This window comes from Protopterus annectens, chromosome 12.part0, assembly GCF_019279795.1.
Source record: "Protopterus annectens isolate FY-2018-M chromosome 12.part0, PAN1.0, whole genome shotgun sequence".
NCBI classification, from domain to species: domain Eukaryota; kingdom Metazoa; phylum Chordata; order Ceratodontiformes; family Protopteridae; genus Protopterus; species Protopterus annectens.
The window spans coordinates 900,043,691-900,064,042 of NC_056746.1; the positions used below are offsets into that span (position 1 = coordinate 900,043,691).

General features: G+C 42.5%; 1 protein-coding gene across 1 annotated transcript in view; it reads right to left on the minus strand.

Annotated features, from left to right (window-relative positions):
* Positions 1–20,352, minus strand: part of ARFGEF2 (ADP ribosylation factor guanine nucleotide exchange factor 2) — a 2,483,667-nt gene that overhangs the window by 1,482,982 nt on the left and 980,333 nt on the right. The gene's annotated exons all lie outside the window — the stretch shown is intronic.

The window sequence follows — 20,352 nt, forward strand, 5'->3', positions numbered from 1 at the left end:
TCAAATGAGAGGTCGCCGTCGACTTGGGTCCCTAGGTCTCTGATTACTTTTTCAGTACTCAGTGGGTTGCTGTCTATGTGATAATTTGTGGGTACTTTGTTTTTCCCAAAGGGGATGACTATACATTTTTTGGCATTTAGTTTAAGGCCGTGACTCCGGCACCAGTTGTCCGTTTCTGTGAGGCCTTTTTGTAGGATGTGTGTGTCTGCTGGTGTATCGACTATGGCGCCTAGTTTGCAGTCATCTGTGAACTTTGTCAGCCACAGCCCTCCCGTGTTTGCTTTACCATCTGAGAAATAAATGCCGAACAAGAGGGGTCCCAGGACAGATCCCTGTGGGACACCACTTGTGACTGGCTTTGAGTCTGACATTGCTCCAGCGATTTTAACTTTATGGGTTCTGTCCTTTAGCCAGTTTGCAACCCATCTAGTGACATAAGGGTTTACATTTAAGCTGTTGAGCTTATCTATGATGCCTGAATGGGGTATTGTGTCGAAGGCCTTAGCCAAGTCCAGGTATGCTGTATGGACTGCTTTGCCCTCGTCAATGGCTCTAGTGACTGTTTCGAAAAAGTCAACCAGGTTTAAAAGGCAGGATCTGCCCTTTACAAAGCCGAACTGGGTGGGGTCAAGTGTCTGTAGGTCCCCTATGTCTCTGTTTATGAGTTCCATAAAGATTCTTTCCATAGCTTTGCAGACCAGGCTGGTTAAGCTTATGGGGCGGTAGTTTTCAGGGTCTGTAGAGGCACCCCCCTTGTGGAATGGGACCACTGTTGCTGTACGCCAGTGTTCAGGTACATATCCCGAAGTAAGGCTAAGGTTAAATAGCATTTTTATGTGTGGGTTTAGCTCCTCTTGGAATTCACGTAACACGCAACCCGGGATACCGTCAGGTCCCATTGATGCTGTGTTTTTTGCTTTGTTTAGGGCGGTTCTCACTTGGACATCTGAGATGACAGGGAGATTACATTCAGCTGGGATAACTATTTCTTCTTTTGGGGGAGAAGGAGGGAGAAATTTCCACTGAACCTGTCAGCCAGAATGTTGGCAATATCTGTGGGTTCAGTGTATTTTTTATTGTTGTGAACCAACTCTGAGCATATCTGAGGGTTTCCACCCAGGTTTCTAACATAGCTGAAGAAGGCTTTGTGGTTATCTTTAGTGTCCTTAGCGATTTTTCTCTCAAAGTTGGCCTTGGATGTTTTTATGAGAGAACGTAGTTTTCTGCTAATGTTGATCAGAGATGTCTTCCCTTCGTGGGATTTTGCTCTGACGTGCAGTAGCTTCCTTCTTTTGTTATACAATTTGTTTATGGCTGAGGTCCACCAGATAGGACGCTTACCTTTGGTGGAGAGGGACTTGGATTTGTTTGGGATTGCATGATCCATGCTTTCTTGATGATGTCCATAGAAAGCATTTGTGAAGGATTCGGCATTGTGGGATGTGGTATCCACTGGCACAGTGGGCTTAAAGGATACCATCTCAGTCTTAAGAAGAGTGAAGTCTGCTTTTGAGAAGTTTTTCACTGTGGTCTTTTGTGCTGGGGGTAGAGGTGGGATATGTATATCCAGGGTGATTAGTTTGTGGTCAGATCTCACTAGTGAGGGGTATACTTCCGGTGTGGAGCATTTTGTCCCCATGTTTGTGATGATCAGGTCTAGTATATTATCTCCTAGTGGGAGAGGTGACTAATTGTTCCAGTGCATTTGAATTTATGAATTCCAGGAACCTTTGGGCTAGGGTATTAGGGCTAGAATAATGTACCCAATCTATGTTTGGGTAGTTGAAGTCTCCCAGTATGATGGTATTTTGTGATACATTCATATCCTCCAATGTCTTCAGGAAGGCTGAGTGGAGTTCTTGAGATTGGGACGATGGTCTGTAACATGCTACCAGTTGTATAGCAGTTTTGCCTATGGTTAGTTGCACCTGTATGGTCTCTGATGCTTCATGTGTTGCTACTAACCTGGAGGTGTGGGTGTCCTTGATGAATATGGACACTCCCCTCCCTTTGTGGTTCGCCCGGGTTTTGGGGCGAAAAGCATGATCGAGGTATAGCCTGGTAGCGCTGGGGTGCTCTCAGGAGCCTTGAACCAGGTTTCAGTTACTGCACAGACGTCGATGTTCTCCATGCTGAGGAGTGCATCAAGTGCCTGCATCTTGAGATTTAGACTTCTGGCGTTGAGCAGCATTACCCTTAGTTTTTTTCCATTATTGTTTTCTAAGGAGGTGGGTTTGTCTTTTGAGCCTTGCCTAAAAAGGCACTATGGGGTGGCAAGAGCCTTAGCCAATATCCGGAAGCCCAGTGGTGACAGGTGTAAGCCATCCCTTGCGAAGCAGCGTGGCTTGTCCAACATGTCATCCCAGGCAGACAGACATTGGATCCCCTTAGAATGACACCAGTACTTGAGACAATTGATAAAGCTGATCATCTTGTCTTTGTATTGTGGTATCATTCTTGGTGAAGGCAAGATGCTGCTCAGGGTCAGGGTCATACCAGCCTGGGCTACATAATCGGAGAGCTCCTCTATGTCTCTTTTCATGTAGTCCAGGGAGGTACGTCTCAGGTCATTCACATCAGCATGGACAATGACGGAGTCATATTTGCACTTGCTTTGGAGTGACTTGAGTGCGTGTGTTATGTGGCGGATCCTAGCTCCCGATAAGACAGCTCACAGTCACCTTCTCCTTGTTCAGCCTGGTCAGCAGGACATCAGTGTGTCTGACTATAGAGTCACCTATTACTAGTGTATCAGGCAAGGTGTTTGGCCTTAAGGGCTGTGATTGGTTGACACACTGATTTATTGAAGTATGTGTTGCATGTGTTTTGTTTTGAGGTGGTGGATTTTTGGGTGTCTGCTTTGGGAGCCTCTGTTGTTTTGGCAAGTTTTTTGTTAGAGCCTCCGAGTATGTCTTTGTGTTTTTATGTGTTTGGTTTGCAGTTGTGGTAGGTCTATGTGGGACTGGGATTGTTGTGTGTGTGGTTGCCATCTCCTCCTGTCTGGTCATGCCAGCCCTGAGTTGAGAGAGTTCAGCCTCCAGTTTGGCTATATAGTTGCATCTCTCACATGTATTTGTGTTTGTTGGGAGGAGGAGAGGGTTGTCTGTGTACATGAGACAATTGTAGCATTGTCTCAAGATATCCAGATTGACCAGCTGAACTGGAGACGACGCCAGTAATCTACCACTCAACATGCTAGAACTGTATAAGGGAGTGCTGTACCTTTAAGGGAAGTGGATATTCACAGGGGTGGTAAGTAGATGTAGTGCTTTACTTAGTACGAGAGTGCTTACTTAGTAGAGAAGTATTGAGAACAAGTGCTAGGCTTATAATATAGTAAGTAGTCTGGTTATACTAAGAGTAGAGCTTCCTTAAGGGAAAATTTGAAGAGCAGACTTGGCGGAGCCAGAAAAGTTTAACCTTGTAACCGGGCTGTGCTATGCTTTAACCGCACAAAGCCGTGCAAACGCGGATTTTAAACAGTGAACTAGAAAAGAGCTAGAAATGGTCCAAAACAACCAATTACTACAGCTTCTTGTGCTAAGGTCACTTTCTACAGGGACAGGTAGACTGCTCAAGGCTCCCCACTCCCACTGGTGAGCAAAGAAACTTCCTTCTATCCAAGTAAGGTAATGGACAACACAGGAACTACACCACAGCCCAGAATACAGCAATGCCTGTAAACTGGTCTAAACTAGTCGAGTAAGGTGGGAAAACAAGGATTATTTTTTTTTTTTGTTTTTTTCGTAGAAACACACAGAAAATGCAGAAACAGTGATAAATTAGTTACACAGGCTAGCACACTTTAGTGGGCAGCCTCCACAGTTAAATTAAACAAACAACAAACTTTCGATCAAATTCGACTAAAATGTAACTTTAAGTGCAGATTTTAAAATAATGCAGCAAACAGTTAAAAAACAGTTCAGACTAGTTCAGGGTAAGCTACAGAAGCTATTCCACGTGAACAAAAAGCAAAGATACTTAAATCCAGAAAGTAGTCGCTTTTCTGAGTTCCCTGCTGCTAGGACCACTCTGCAGACCCACGAGGAGCTTGTCTGAGTAGTATAGCCAGAAAAAAACGCCCAGAGGCGGATTTTAAACAGTGAACTACAAAAGAGCTAGAAATGGTCCAAAACAACCAATTACTACAGCTTCTTGTGCTGAGGTCACTTCCTACAGGGACAGGTAGGCTGCTCAAGGCTCCCCACTCCCACTGGTGTGCAAAGAAACTTCCTTCTATCCAAGTAAGGTAATGGACAACACAGGAACTACACAACAGCCCAGAATACAGCAATGCCTGTAAACTGGTCTAAACTAGTCAAGGAAGGCGGGAAAACGAGGATTTTTTTTTTGTTTTTTTGGTAGAAACACACAGAAAATGCAGAAACAGTGATAAATTAGTTACACAGGCTAGCACACTTTAGTGGGCAGCCTCCACAGTTAAATTAAACAAACAAACTTTTGATCAAATTCGACTAAAATGTAACTTTAAGTGCAGATTTTAAAATAATGCAGCAAACAGTTAAAAAAACAGTTCAAGCTAGTTCAGGGTAAGCTACAGAAGATATTCCAAGTGAAAAAAAAGCAAAGATACTTAAATCCAGAAAGTAGTCGCTTTTCTGAGTTCCACACACACTTAAATCTCACCTGAATGAACACCAAGTCCATTAGTTGTATTCTAAACCTCAATGTAAACATATTACAAAAATAAATAAATAAATAAATAAATAAATATTTATACATATATATATATATATATATATATATATATATATATATATATATATGGCTGTACAGATAGAAAAATGAGGTATATACACTTCATTTTTCACTTTACAGGCTATTTAATAAGCATAATAATAAACTTAATTCCTTTTCTCGTGAAGTGATAGACCAGTATGCCCCATTCATTATTACGTACATCGTTTTACTAATAATGTTGGATACCTATTACTTATCTGACAATGAATAAGCTACAGTTACAGCTCTTACAAAGAAAAAAAGTGTTCATACAATCTGAAATGATCCATTTTTCCCCCTCTGGAATAAACTTACTGAAGGGAAAACACCTTTTTAACTTACTCTGAATAATGTATTTTTTCCTCACTGTCGGCTAAGTCTTAAAGTCTTCTGCCACACAATAAAAAAAGAAAAAAACTAGGAGAAGGGACACAGGCATTCATGCAGCTGTTACCTGGTGACGTTCTTCTCAACCTGGCACCCATTTGTGAGAGAGAGACAATTCAGCAAACACTTAAAAATACCACAGAGGAGAGTATATACAAAGAAAATATAATATGCTAGCAAAGACCAAATATATATATATATATATATATATATATACTTTTGTACTCACCATAATGTTTCATCTGTGTTGTCCATTTTCAGTCTTCCTTAACTGTTGGGCTCAGATCAGACTTGGCCACTTATTCCAGCTCGTAGAACACTGAAACACTCTAGCTCATCCCTTTATCCATAATGTCATTATCACCTTACATACCTCATATCTTGTTTGCTGCTACAGATCTACAAAGTAGTAAAGACACAATAAATAGCAGACTCCGGGAATCAAAGGAACAGCAGTTCCTCCTATATCCTTCGATCTTTCCATGAGTAAATCAAAGGAGGAGGTTGGGGGAAAGAATGAAAATGGATAAAACAGATGGAACGTTATGGTGAGTACATAACATTTTTATCTAATGTTGTTATTTTCATTCATTCCTCAACTGTTGGGACAGAGTCCCCATCTACCTAAATTCCGGGAGGACTCTAAGGAAGGCTATTCCTGAGCACAGCTGAACTGTTAAGGGGGTGGACAGAGGAACTTTGCTCTGTTGGCTCCTTCTTAGTGGCTGCCACTACGGCCATGGCATCAAGGGTACTCCTTTCCTCCAGTGCAATATATCCTTAGGTTGTGCCAGGATCCTACCTCGTCTCTTTGGGATTGACAGTCTGTCAAGCTCATTCCACTCCCGTCGAGAGACTAAATCAATCAGCTCATAGGCAGATGGAGTCACCCAGGAGGTAGAAGGGCCAGTTCCAAAAGCCACAAGGAACACCAACTCCTCTTGGGAAGGGTTATTGCAGGACCAACCATCCCTTTGTTTTAGGAGTTCTAAGAAGTCGTCAAATGAGACATCATTTGGTGGTGATCTGGTGCACCCTTCCCCTTTATCTGTCAGTGTCCTCTTGACAGACTTTTGTGGAGAGTTTAAGTGACTCCTTTTGCACTTCCTCTTCAGTCAAATGCTCTAGGGAGGTATTGGAAGAGACTGATTCCAGGCACAGAATCTTTTCCATTTTTTAGCATAAGATTTTCTAGCACTAGGCCTCCTTGCCTCTAAAATGACATCCATCACAGGCTTACTGAGGGATGGTAAAGGAGAGATTATGTAATTAGCCAGGCTGCAAGGTTCAATGTTAGAAGCTGAGGGTGCAGAATCTGGTTCTCCTGTTGAGACAACAGGGAAGGAGTCTGTGGCAGGTGCCATGGGGATAACCGTGACACACTGCGCAGGAGGGGGTACCAGTGTTGGTGCGGCCAGTCTGGAGCAATCAAAATCATCCTTGGTTTGTCCTGTTTGATTTTAATAGTACTTTGGAAAGCAGAGGCAGAGAGGGGAAGGCATAGACTGATAGGTTTTCCCAGATGAAGGACAGAGCATCCACTTTCCAGGCTTGTTTGTGGGGAGTCCCTGTGCACAAATTTTCCAATTGGTAGTTCTGGGAAGAGGCAAACAGGTCTATATCTGGGCTCCCCCATTTGCTTGTCAACATGTTGAAAATCCTTGGTTCCAGTTTCCACTCGTATGGGTCCATGAGGTTTCTGCTTAGTCCATATGCCAGTGTATTTAAATTTTTCTGGCAGGAATTGAGCTTGTAGGTGCACTTGGTAGCTCAAGGCTGTGTTCCACAATGCCATGGCTAGTCTGCAGAGAGGGTAAGAACGTGTACCCCCCTGCTTATGTACCACATAACAGCGGTGTTGCCCGTCTTTACCATTAGTTATCCTGGAAGAATGTGGTCCTTGAAGGCTGTCAGAGCATTCTGTACAGCTAACATTTCTTTTTGATTGATATGCAGGTGCATTTGACTTGGGTTCCATTTGCCCTGAAAGAACTTCCCTGCCAGGTGAGCCCCTCATGCATAGTCTGTTGTTAGGGTTTGGGCTGCAGGGGGTGGTGTGAAATGTAGTCCCTTGTTTTGGTGGCAGGCCTCTGCCCACCAAAGGAACTCTAGGCGTAGGTAAGGTATGATTAGAATCATTGTTTCTAGATCCTGAGAATGTTAACACAATAGGCTTTTTAGATACCACTGTAGTTTTCTCATATGCAGTCTTGCATATGGAATTAGAAGAATGCAGGAGGCCATGAACCCCAAGGCTTGCAGTATTTGTCTTGCAGATAGCAGGGTTTTTGTGGCCACTTGTTTGAAGTAGGTTGTCAAATTAATTTGTTTCTCTGGCATGAGGTAAGCCATCTGGGAAGTTGTATTCAAGCTTGCTCCCAGGAATATAATTTGTTGACAGGGTACCAGGTGTGATTTCTTTTCGTTTATGGTGTACCCCAGACAAGTTAGAACCCTTTGTACAAAGGCCAGATGATTCAAAAGTATGTCCTGGCTTTCTGCCTGAATTAGATAATTGTCCAGGTATGGGTATATTTGAATATTTCTTTGCCTGCAAAATGCAATAACTGGAGCTAGGCACTTTGTGAATACCCTGGGCGCAGTAGATAAGCCAAAGGGCAGTGCAGAGAACTGATAGCTCATGTAGCCTGCTTTGAAGAGTAGGAATCTTCTGCAAGATTCCCTGATTGGGATGTGCAAGTAAGCTTCTTTTAAATCTAGAGTTGCCAACCAGGCATCTTTGCCTAGCATAGGAAGTAATTGGTGAACAGTCAGCATCATGAATTTTGGAATCACCAAAAAGGTGTTTAGAGTAAACAGGTCCAGGATAGGATGCCATGAATTGTCTTTTCTGAGTACCAGGAAAAGTCTCGAGTAGAAACCTTGTCCCTTTTCCTCTTCTGGTACCAGCTGAATAGACCCCATACTCAAGAGAAAAAATACTTGTTTTTGGGCCTCTGCCCACTGTTTTGGGGGTATGTCCGGCCACCCGCTTGGTGTTGGCAACGTGTAGAAGTGAAATCTGTATCCCTGGGACACTATATTTAAAACCCATTTGTCCTGGGTAAGTAGTATCCAATTCTTTGCATGAAGAGCAATCTTTCCCCCCAAAGGGGCAAGCAGTTGATAATTTTAAAAGGAAGTCATTGACAATTTACCATAGGGGCAGTCTTATTATTCCCAGATTTGGAAGTGGAGGCCCCCCACTGCTTAGTTCTGTGTGTCCCCTGGGACTGAAACCTGGGGTTTTTGCTGTGTTTGGGTTTGGCTTGAGAAGACCTGGAAGGGGCTGGAAAGGACCAATTCTTAGAGGGCCAGTGCCTACTAAATCTAGGAGGCTGAACTTGTAAAAATTCTTTAAAAGTTTGCATAGATTTAGCTTTATCTTCCACATTTTTAAGAACTTCCTCAGCCTTGTTGCCAAACAGGCGGTCCTGATTTAAAGGAGCATCCAACAATTTAGCTTTAACGTGATCAGGCAAAGATTGCTCCTTAAGCCAAGCATGCCTTCTGAGCACAGACCCAGTAACAGCAGCCGTGCAAGAGGCCTCTAAAGAATCAAAACCACATTGCAAAGTATGTTTTCCAACTTGTTCAGCAGAATGCATTAAATCCTGTAATTCTTTATTTTCCACACAGTCAGGAATCAACATCACTTTCTGTTTAAGCAGTCCAATAACATATTGCTGATACTTGAACATATGAAACTGGCACTTTAAAGCCATAATGGCCAAGGTTGCAGAAGTGTAAACCTTCTTACCCCATCTACCCAGCGCCCTGGAGTCTGTATCAGGAGGGGTAGGATTTTTACCAGTAGAAGCCTTAATGCCCTTGGGCCCCTGAGAAATAGTCTCAGGATCTGCAATATGATTTTTAAAAAGGAACTTGTGGGACTCAAGGACCCTGTAGTATCTGTCAGGTTTTCTGGGAGCAGGAGGCAGGGAATCAGGGGCCAAACTAGATTCCGAAAAACCATCATCAACAATGTCTAGTACAGGAGGAATAGCTAAAGGCCTATGCTGAGGTAAGGAGAAGGAAATCCCTAAGCTTCTTTTTTGAATCAGAAAAATCCTGGCTTTCCCAGTGAAAATGCTCTCAGAGTATGTAAGGTTTCTCCAAAAGAAAAATCCTCAGGAGAGAAGGCAGAAGGAATGGAGTCCTCTGCATCAGAATCTTCATAAGTAGATAAAGGCAAATCCAGATCATCAGAAGAATCAGAAAAAACAGAATCCTGATCAGAAGATTCATAATCAACTTCATAGCTAAAGGCCTATGCTGAGGTAAGGAGAAGGAAATCCCTAAGCTTCTTTTTTGAATCAGAAAAATCCTGGCTTTCCCAGTGAAAATGCTCTCACAGTATGTAAGGTTTCTCCAAAAGAAAAATCCTCAGGAGAGAAGGCAGAAGGAATGGAGTCCTCTGCATCAGAATCTTCATAAGTAGATAAAGGCAAATCCAGATCATCAGAAGAATCAGAAAAAACAGAATCCTGATCAGAAGATTCATAATCAACTTAAGTCCTAGGCCTCTTAGAAGAGGGGGGGGGGGGGTTGGCTACCCCTGATTAGAGTTATTAGATCTTCAGCCATTCTTCTTATTTTTTTTTGGGAATAGAGGCCTGAGCATGTGGCCTGGGCATCAGTTTTTTTAGGCACGGATTGAGATTTAGGCCTAAGTAAAGAAGGAGGAGTCGATTTAATATGCAAGTCCGTAGGCCTGAATACACCCTCAGAAGCAGGTGCCTGCACAACGGCTCCGGACCCATCCAAGGTGGAGACATCTGCAGGTTCCATAGTTAAAGCATCTCGTGGCATACTGAACTCCAAATGGGTCTCAGTAGAGGCCTGCAAATTAGAAATAGCGGGTATCAGGGCCTGCGAAAGTACCTCACTGAGTACCGGTGAACTGGTGACTGGCTTAGGAGAAGCGTTGTTGGCAGTTTTGGACCTCAGCGGCCTGTCTCTGTCTTTATCTTTGCATTTTTTCGGAATCCCAGTAGTCGGATGGCTAACCGATGACATTTCTGGATAATTAAACCAAGAACTGAAATATTTAGAAGTGAAAACATACCGATGACAGATAGTGCGCTGATTAAATAAAGCACAAAACCGACAGCAAAGTACATCGTGGACAGGGCCTAGACAAGGAATAATGTGCGAATGAAAATCTTTATGAGGTATTTGCTTTCCACAAGTAATGCAATTATTAACTTTTACTGACCGGTAAGGAGCAAGAAAAAGTTTCCCCAACAGGGTACTTAGCTTTAGTTGAAGACTTTGGTTCTGAAACCTGAAAACGAAAATTTCAGGAGTCGGCCGACTGGCACTTGTGAACTGCTTCTGCTTTGGGCACCGCACGGCAAGAAAGACTGATGTAATGGCGTCGGCTGCATGTTTTATAGCCCTGACGAACTCAAGTCATGGAAGAAGGGACAGCAGCCGACGCAGGACCCAAGAGTTTATTAATCAGGCCAACTGAAGGCTACCTGCAAGCAGATAACCCAAATGTAATGACTGCAACAGTGAAATACGAAGAACATCTCCAGGTTGCAGCTTCCAGAATGTCCCTGGTAGGGACTCCCCTGAGAAATGCTGTAGAGGTAGAAGAAGCCCTAGTGGAATGTGTTCTGATCCCCTGTGGGTTAGGTTTTCCATGGTGCTTGTAGGATAAATAGATGCAGTGTGCTATCCATTTTGAAATGGTTTGCTTTGAAATGGCCTTGCCCTCTGCCCCTGTAGCAAAAATGACTAGTAGCTGGTCAGATTTTCTGAAAGGTTTAGTCCTGTCAAGGTAGAACCTGAGCTGTCTGTGCACGTCCAATGAGTGCAGGATCCTTTCCCCTTTATTCGGAGGATTAGGGAAGAAGGTTGGCAAATGGATGGATTGGTTCAGAGCCACACTGGACACCACCTTAGGCATAAAGGACAGGTTAACAGTTAAACAGTCCACCAGAACCAACACAGGTTCAACCAAGAAAATATAATGGAATTCGAACCACAGTGTGCAATGAATGAATACTCAAGATCTGAAACACGAAGATTTATTCAACCAACAACAGACTAAGCATATGCTTTCACCAGCAACCTGGCTTCTTCAGAGTCTGACAGTAAAACACTCCATATTAAAAACACTCCATATTTAAAACAAGAATGCATTCTCCCCACCCATCCAATTAATCAATAAATCAATCAAACAAACAATTTCTTAAGAATACATTTACAACCAAATATTAATTTAAAAACACAATTGCATAACATTTGATGTACTTATAATAATCATACACTACATATATATACATATAAAAATGTAATATAAAATTGCAATTCTTCTAGATAACACTACTTAAGTATTTTAACTGAGGCTTTATGGTGACACATTCATTTAGTCCAGGGCGCCTGGTAGCATCGAGCCTAAGCTGCCATTCCATTTCTAACCTTGCTACCCTGTTCTGTACATCACATTGAATATTAGACTTAACCCTATCTATAATAAAAAATAAAAATTTGTTAAAATTCCCACATACTGCACTATGCAGATAAAGTGCATTGTGCTCATCCTTTCTCCTGATTGAACTAACATGTTCCTCTATTCTTGTTTTCAAGCTTCGTGTAGTCATGCCCACATAAAATGCATCGCATGACATACACGAAGCAAGATACACACAATTCTTGGTGCTACAGTTACAAGCACCTGGACAAGATATCGTACGTTGATACCCCACTACACTTACGTACGTCCCTACTGCTATGTATCTACATCCTCTACAGGAACCACATTTGTTCATGGCAGATCTAGTGTTGCTTCTACCCTCTCTTTCAAGTATACTCTTCAAGTTCTTTCCTTTTCCATAGACAATCACCGGGGTATCACCTAAAATCATTTTAATATCTTTACTCAGAAAATATTTCCACAAGTTTCTTAGACTAGAACCTAGTTCATTAGCTCTTTCATTGTATGTTAAAACAAATTTTGCTTTATTTGTTTTATTCAATGTGCTGTCACTACTACCTATGTTTACACCCTCCTCCCCTTGCCCTCTTAAAATAGGACTATATTTGTTTTTTCTTCTTCTATATACTTCTTTTTTGATGTTAGTTAACATTGATAGCGGGTATCCCCTGTCAACAAACATTCCAATCAATGTATAGATTTCCTTCTTAAATAAATCATCATTACTGATTAATCTACATAGCCGGACCATCTGGCCCTTAACTACACCTCTCCTTTGGTGCAGAGGGTGGCAACTTGTGTAGTGCAGCATCGAGTTTGAATAACTAGGTTTCCTATAAATTGTACTCACCAGTCCTTCTTTAGTCTTAAATAAGGTAATGTCCAGGTAATTTACTATCTCTTTGTTCCAGGTGTGTGTAAATCTAAGAAAATCTGTGGTTTCATTAATGTAGCATTGCAGCTTCCAGAATGTCCCTGGTAGGGACTCCCCTGAGAAATGCTGTAGAGGTAGAAGAAGCCCTAGTGGAATGTGTTCTGATCCCCTGCGGGTTAGGTTTTCCATGGTGCTTGTAGGAGAAATAGATGCAGTGTGCTATCCATTTTGAAATGGTTTGCTTTGAAATGGCCTTGCCCTCTGCCCCTGTAGCAAAAATGACTAGTAGCTGGTCAGATTTTCTGAAAGGTTTAGTCCTGTCAAGGTAGAACCTGAGCTGTCTGTGCACGTCCAATGAGTGCAGGATCCTTTCCCCTTTATTCGGAGGATTAGTGAAGAAGGTTGGCAAATGGATGGATTGGTTCAGAGCCACACTGGACACCACCTTAGGCATAAAGGACAGGTTAGTTCTGAGGGAAACCCTGTCAGCATGGAAAATAATGAAGGGTTCCACAGCCATTAGTACCTATAACTCAAGACACTCTTCTTGCTGAAGTTATGGCTAAAAGCAAGGTTGTTCTCCAAGAGAGGAATTTTAAGTCTGCTGAAGCAGCAGGTTCAAAAGGGGGAAGTGTGACCTTTTCCAGTACAAAGTTAAGGTTCCAGGCAGGGGTGGGTGCTCTCCTAGGGGACCTTAAGTTGTTAGCCCCTCTCAGGAACTGTTTGATGAGAGTGTGAAAAATAGAGGTGGCTCAGTATTATAATGAGCTGAGATGGCAGAGGCATGAATCTTAATGGAGGAAAAGGATAGGCCTCTGTGGAGTAGCTCTGCTAGGTAATCAAGGATTTGAGGTAAGGAGGGCACTGCTGTGACCTTTCCTTGAGACTGGTTCCAAGAACAATCTCTTTTCCACTTTTCAGCATAGGATTTCCTAGTACTAGGCCTTCTGGCCTCAAAAATGACGTCCAGCACCTGTTTACTGAGGGTTGCTGGTAGTGTATTCAGGGGATAAACCAGGCTGCAAGGTTTAAGGTTTGCAACTGTGGATGCAAAATCACTCTCTCTCCTGCGGAAACAACAAGGAAGGTATCTGATGAAGGTGCCAGGGTGGCACTGTTGTCTGACTGCATAAGAGTGGGTACCAGTGCTGGTGTGGCTAGTCTGGGGCAATGAGAATTGATCTTGGCCTGTCCTGTTTGATCCTGAGTAGTACTTTTGGGAAGAGGGGCAGAGGGGGAAAGGCATAAATTGAGAGGTTTTCCCATTTGAAGGTTATGGCATCCACCTTCCAGGCCCTGCTGTGAGGGTTCCTGATGCAGAATTTGCTCAACTGGTGGTTCTCGGGGGAGGCAAAGAGGTCCACCTCCAGTGTCCCCCACCTCTGGATTAGAAGGTTTTGGGCTCCAATTTCCACTCGTGTGGGTCCAGGAGACTTCTGCTTAAGTTGTCTGCCAGTGAATTTTGTTTGCCTGGAAGGAACTGAGCTTGTACATGCACTTGGTTGCTCAAGACCGTGTTCCACAGGGCCATGGCTAACCTGCACAGTGGGTAAAAATGGGTTTCCCCCTGCTTGTTTATGTACCACATAACTGTGGTGTTGTCTGTTTTTATCAGCAGCTGTCCTGGAAGGATTAGGTATCTGAAGGCTGTCAGAGCATTCTGTACAGCTAGCATCTCTTTTTGATTGTTGTGCAGGAGAATTTGTCCTGGGCTCCACTTGCCCTTAATGCATTTGCCTGCCATGTGAGCCCACCAATGCATAGTCCGATGCATCTGTTGTCAGGGTTTGGGCGGCAAGGGGTTGAGTGAAAGGCAGTCCCTTGTTGTGGTTGCATGCTTCTGCCCACCAAAGGAACTCTGCCCTTATACAAGGTATGATAGGAATGACTGTTTCCAGGTCCTGAGAATGCTGGCACCAGAGACTTTTTAAGTATCATTAAAGTTTCCTCATATGCATTCTTGTATATGGAATTAGCAGAATGCATGAGGCCATGAACTCTAGGGCTTGCAGTATTTTCCTTGCAGATAGCTGGGTTTTGGTGCCCATTTGTTTGAAGTAGTTGGTCAAACAGACCTGTTTTTCTGGAGTGAGAAATGCCATCTGGGAAGTTGTATTCAAGCTTGTTCCCAGGAATACAATTATTTGACTGGGCACCAGTTGTGGTTTCTTTTCGTTGATGGTGTACCCCAATAAAGTCAGGAGTCTCTTTACAAGTGCCAGGTGCTGAAGTAGCAATTCCTGTCAGCCTGAAACAGGCAATCGTCCAAGTATGGGTAAATATGGATATTTCTCTGCCTGCAGTATGCAATGGCTGGAGCCAGGCACTTTGTGAATACTCTGGGCGCAGTAGATAAGCCAAAGGGAAGTGCAGAGAACTGATAGTGCATAGAGCTTACCCTGAAGCGTAGATATTTCCTGCAAGACTCCCTTATAGGGATGTGCAGATAAGCTTCTTTTAAGTCCAGGGTGACTAACCAGGCATCCTTGGCTAGCATAGGGAGAAGCTGTTGCAGGGTAAGCATTATGAATTTTGGTACCACCAGGAAGGTGTTGAGAACTAAAAAATCCAAGATTGGGCCCCAAGAGCCCTCTTTTCTGGGCACCAGGAACAGTCTGGAGTAGAAACCCTGTCCCCTTTGTTCTACTGGAACAGGTTGAAGAGCCCTGACATTGAGCAGGGAAAGTACGTATTCTTGAGCCTCTGCCCACTGGTTTGGAGGAAGATCTGGAAACCTGCTTGGGGTTGGCAGTGAACAGAAGTAGAATCTGTACCCCTGGCATACAATGTTTAGAACCCATTGGTCCTGAGTAATTGAGATCCAGTTTTTTGCATGCAAGGCAAGTTTTCCTCCTAGGGGAGCAAGTAATTCGGCAGGGCTGAGAAGAATAATTGAGAAGTCATTGTGAAGTTTTTCCATAAGAGGGTGGCTTACCACTCCCTGTTTTTGAGGTGGGGGCACTCCATTGTTTAGATCTCTGCATACCCTGAGACTGTAGTCTTGGTGATCGGTTTCCCCTGGGTTTGGACTGAGAAGGCCTGGAATGGGCTGGAAAGGACCAGTTTTTAGAAGGCCAATGCCTACTGAATCTAGGTGGCTGCACTTTTAAGAATTCTTTAATGGTTTGTACAGATTTAGCTTTTTCTTCCATCTTAAGGACCTCTTCTGCTTTGGTGCCAAACAAATAGTACTTATTTAAAGGAACGTCTAGTAATTTTGATTTGACATGATCTGGCAAAGTTTGTTACTTCAGCCAATCACGCCTTCTCAGTACAGACCCAGTGACTGCAGCCCTGCAAGATGCTTCTAGGGCATCAAAGCCACACTGCAAAGTATGCTTACTAACTTGGTTGACAGACTGCATTAACTCTTGTAAATCTTTATTTTCTGCACAATCTGGAAGTAACACCATTTTTTGTTTAATTAGTTCCATAATAGGTTGCTGGTACTTCAACATGTGAAACTGGCAATTCAATGCCCTGATGACAAGAGTTGCAGAGGTATATACCTTATTACCCCATCTGTCTAAAGCTCTGTAATCCCTGTCTGAAGGGGTAGGGTTTTTGGCTGTAGTAGCCATAATACCTTTAGGTCCCTGGGAAATTGTCTCTGGATCCGCAGTAAGATTCTTAAAGAGAAATTTGTGAGAATCAGGTGCTCTTTGGTATCTGTCAGGTTTTCTAGTGATCGCTGGTAAAGTGTCTGTGGTAAGACTGGATTCCATGAAGATATCATCTACAACATCCAGGACAGGGGGTATAGCTAGAGGCCTGTGCTGAGGCAACTCTAAAAATTCTCTGAGTCTCTTTTTGGACTGAGGGTAGTCCTGGCATTCCCAGTGGAAATGCTCTCAAAGTATGCAAGGTTTCACCAAAAGAAAAATCCTCTGGAGGGGAGGCAGAGGAAATGGATTCCTCTGCATCTGAATCCTCATAGGTTAATAAGGGCATGTCCTGATAATCAGAAGGGTCAGAGTCATCGGACTCCTGGTCTGTAGAATCAGAATGAAACTCAATTCTTTGTCTCTTAGCAGGGGAAGGCTGGCTTCCCCTAATTAGGGTGATAAGGTCTTCAGCCATTCTAAGCATTTGTTTTTGTGGCATAGGAGCTTGAGCATGCACTTTGGGTGGTTTTCCAGGCGTAGTGCGTACTCTGGACCTGAGAAACTCGGTAGTTTTAGCTAAAAACGAAGTTGTCGGTTTAATGTGAACATCGGTATGTCTGAATACACCCTCAGAAGCTGGTGCCTGCACAGCGGCTATGGACCCATCCAAGGTAGAGACATCCGCAGGTTCCATAGTCGAAGAAGCATCTCACGGCATACCGGACTCCGAATGGGTCTCAGCAGAGCCTGCGAATCTGTAGAATCAGGCATCAGGGGCTGCAATGGCACCTCATTGAGTACCGGCAGACTGGCAACTAGCTTAACAGAAGTGTCGTAGGCAGTTTTGGACCTATGCGGTCTCGGTCTCTTCCTTTATCTTTATGTTTTTTCGGAAGATCAGTAGTCGGATGGCTTATAGAAGCTATTTTGGAATACAGAGAACAAGAGCGAAAGAATTTAGTGACAAAGATAGCCCAACGACGAATGGCCCGGGCGTTAAGGCAGAAAACCGACAGCGAAGGATGTAGTGGTCTGGGCCTAAACAGGTGACGCAGTAAGAATGAAAATCTCTGTGAGGTATTTGCTTTCCACAGGCAAGACAAATGTTAGACATCGGTTAGAACATGAAAAAATAATCCTCAATGCGGTACTTAGCTTTAGAAGACTTCAGGTTTGAAACTCAAAAAAAAAAATTTTCAGGTAGCAGCCGACCTGCGCTTGCGAACTGCTTCTGCTTCGGGCTCATTCTCATCAAGAAGGATGGATGTAATGGCATCGGCTGCCTGTTTTAAACCCCTGATGGCATGACATCATGGAAGAGGCGACAGCATCCGACGCAGAAATCCCAAGTCTCTGGTATTCGGGCCGACTGAGGGCTACCTGCAGGCAGATAACCCACGTGTGATGACTGCAACAGTGAAACACAAAGAACAGCACATAAAGCCTTAGGGAAGCCTACTTCTACATCATCTTCCACACCTCCTAGATCAGATATTAAATTTCTGTCCTATATGGATAAGGAACTTGTACTAAAAACTGCCTGGAGGAAAAGCCCTTTGAAATACAAACAAAACTTATTTAGATTTGACAATGATTATTCCATCAAAGTTCTGGAGCAGAGAAAAAAAAGCTGGCCATTATAACATTACTTAAACAAAACAACATTAAAGCACAACTTGTTTTTTCTGCCAGAATTAACATTTTCTGTTCAAATGAAGAGAAAACTTTCAATACTCTAGAAGAAGCAACCCTATTCATCAACAATGTCATATTCATTCCCGAAGATATGGACTGGTCATCCCCTTCTTTGAAGAGATCTCCTGAAAAAAATCCTTGGACTGTCATTCAAAAGAAAAAACAAAAGGCAGACTCAAACTGTTGTTTCTGCTAAATATCTCAAAACCTCAACTGCTGACTGATATGTTTGTTAATTAAAATAGCCTTTTTTTTTTGCTTGGAGAATAAAAAAAAAGAAAGGGGGAAGGAAAGAAGAAACAAAGGGAAGAAGAATGGGAAAGTTCGAATAACTTTACATGAAATCCAGAAATCTCTATGAGTTTATTTAACTGTAATGTGAGTTATTAATGAGGAAATACTGCTGTGAATACATGTACTGTATATCTATCTATGAATGATTGGGTTATATATGTTGTGATCTTCATTGATATAGTTTTACTGTAAATAAGGATCTGGGTATTTTATGGTCTGTTTGACTTAAGTGGCTACTTGGTCCTTTTTGTTTTCAATCACTGGCTTTTTTTTTGAATTGTGCAGTTGCATATGATTTGGATGTGTGGTTAAGTGCTCTCGAATTATGGTTCTAGCTCGTCACTTTGTTTGTGGACTTTTTATGGGGCACAGTCGATTGTGCTGAGGTTTGATTTCTCTGTGTTTTTCTTTTTTTTTCTTTTTTTTTTCCCTTTCCTGTTGCTTGGACTTCTCATTTTTGGTGTGTTTGTCCTGGGAAAGGGATGTTAGAACAGTTGTGCTCCTTCATTTGAATACCTGGAGCTTGTTTTCGTTGAGTTGCTTATTTTCTATGCAAGATGCTGAAGGAAAAGAGAGAGGTTTACTGAATTCTGAGGTACAGATTGTGCTTGGGAACTTGCATGAGCTGTATTTAATCTTTACTCTTTCTTTTTCTTTATACCAACATGTTTTAAAACTTGGGCTCTTGCTTTTGGCAGTTCTAATTACAGGAAGTGAAGAGTTGTCTCTTAGTGACACTTATGTGTAAATGGTTACTTGTGCTCTTTGTGATGCACCTGTACTGGCCCCAGAAATCAAGGAGTCGCAATAGTCAACTCTAGCACCAGTGAGGGATGTGCACATTGGGAGGATGAGAAGTACACACATGGTAAAGTACAATTTCCCTTAATAGCACACAGATATCAGTCAATCAGTCTGGGGCTGGTTTCTCCCTCTTTATCCAGATCCCCAATAAGACTGCCCACTGGCACAGCTATAGTGTTAAGATCTCAGCCGAGTGGTTAAGCCAAAATCTCCAGCATCCTCTATGGCAAACCAGTGCTTTGTGTCCCTGCCCAAGTAGCTGACACACACACACTTAGAGATCTGATTTATATACAAACACACAGACACTCCTGGGGAAGGCTGGCACAGGTTTACTAGCTATGCTCCCTTCTGTCTAGATTATAAGGTAGTTGTCACTGCCACCAACCACCCTTACTTATCAGCTACTATATAAAGCCCTTAAAAAGGGTGAACAATTCTACTGTGTAATGTTACTATTATCCAAATGGTAAGTGTGTCCAAGTCCTTTAAGGCTATCGGAGTGGCCTGTACAGTGTCACCAAATACATATGCAAGTACTCTATTTAATAATAAATAATAAAAGCACAAGACAATACTCAATAACTCAGCACAGTGTCCCAGAGTTCAGGATCACAGGAAATAGTTTAAAACAACACTGCAGAACAATCTCAAATAAATACAGAAAACATCTAAACTAATCTACTATATTCCTATCTATCGCCAAGAGAAAACACTGTAACCTGGTTACTTACTATAAGCAAGGGAAATGCAGATGAGTGGATGTTCTTGCCAGGTCCAAAACCAAACACAAAATGCACAGACCTTCTCTGAGAGACAGTTCTTAAATTAATATCAAAACATTACTGCTGGGTCAGATGGATGACATCATTCTTTGTCATATGCCTTCAGTTCCCATGCTAACAAACTTAAAATTTAGCACCTCTGTGTCAAAAATACCTATCTCTCAGAAGTTTGTCTAGAACTGGAAGTCGTAAACAGTTAAATACTTTTACATTTGAAACCTGTAATTACTTCTGTTTCCAGACAATAGAAATAACTTCTAGCTGAAGGCATCCTGTCGTCTTGGTGAGATAAACACAATCATAAAACTCTTTGCTTATTTTCTCAAAGTTTGTAAGTTAACTCTGTATGTTCCACAACTTCTACTATGAAAACACACATATGCACTGACATACAGTTTATACACATTTCTGCTCTCTTCCAGCAGGGTACACAGCGGTTACATTCTTGAAGCTCAGTACATAACATACAGTTCAACACACACTTCTACACCAGTAATTTAACATCTATATAACATATAGTTCCTTACATTTATAAGACAAGCATATGAATCATATTAATATTCACAAATGACATAGAATTATTTACAAAATTCCAGCTAGCTGGGCTGGCAGCCTCACACTCGTAACAGTTTGGTAAAATTCATGTGATCTGCCTTAGAAAATAGCTGTGGTGATAGTCTGATAATATAGAACACTTTATAATGCCCTGCTTCACAGTTT